Here is an 872-nt window from a genome sequence, read left to right as displayed (position 1 = left end):
TTCTATGCCCCTGATTCTATTATATTCACCAGTTTATTCTGTTCATCAGATTTTTTATTCACTTGATTTTTAGATTCACTTGTTGATAGATATGTATTTGTTGTCACTTTGTTGTTCATAATTTTTATCTTTACCTTTTTCTTCTTCCTCTTCTTGAAGAATACCCTTCAGCATCTATAATAATAAAAGCATAATATGCTAATTAGACTGGACAGCCGAATGACCTTCTGGAGGTCATTCTGGACCAAGCCACTGTGGCGGGGGCCGAGGCAGAGGTGGTTAGGAGTGATCAGGCAGGCAGGTGAGAAATTAGGGGCCATCAGGCAGGCAGCTGAGTGGTTAGGGGTGATCAGGCAGGCAGGCAGAGAGGTTAGGGGCAATCAGGCAGGTAAGCAGGCAAGCAGTTAGGAGCCAGCATCCCGGATTGCAAGAGGGTGCAGGCCGGGCTGAAGGACCCCCTTCCCCCCCCCCCCCAAGAATTTCGTGCATCGGGCCTCTAGTTTCATATAATACTGGTTTGGAGGTGATGAACTCCTTTAGCTTTTTCTTATCTGTGAAGCTCTTTATCTGACCTTCAATTCTAAATGATAGCTTTGCTAGGTAGAGTAATCTTGGTTGTAGGTTCTTGTTATTCATCACTTTGAATATTTCTTGCCACTCCCTTCTGGCCTGCATAGTTTCTGTTGAGAAATCAGCTGACAGTCGTATGTGTACTCCCTTGTAGGTAACTGTTTCTCTCTTGCTTCTTTTAAGATACTCTCTTTATCTTTTGCCCTTGGCATTTTAATTATGATGTGTCTTGGTGTGGTCCTCTTTGGATTCCTCTTTTTTGGGGTTCTCTGCACTTCCTGGACTTGTAAATCTATTTCTTT

The sequence above is a fragment of the Myotis brandtii genome, unplaced genomic scaffold, assembly GCF_000412655.1.
Source record: "Myotis brandtii unplaced genomic scaffold, ASM41265v1 scaffold441, whole genome shotgun sequence".
NCBI classification, from domain to species: Eukaryota; Metazoa; Chordata; class Mammalia; order Chiroptera; family Vespertilionidae; genus Myotis; species Myotis brandtii.
This window is presented reverse-complemented; position numbering follows the sequence as displayed.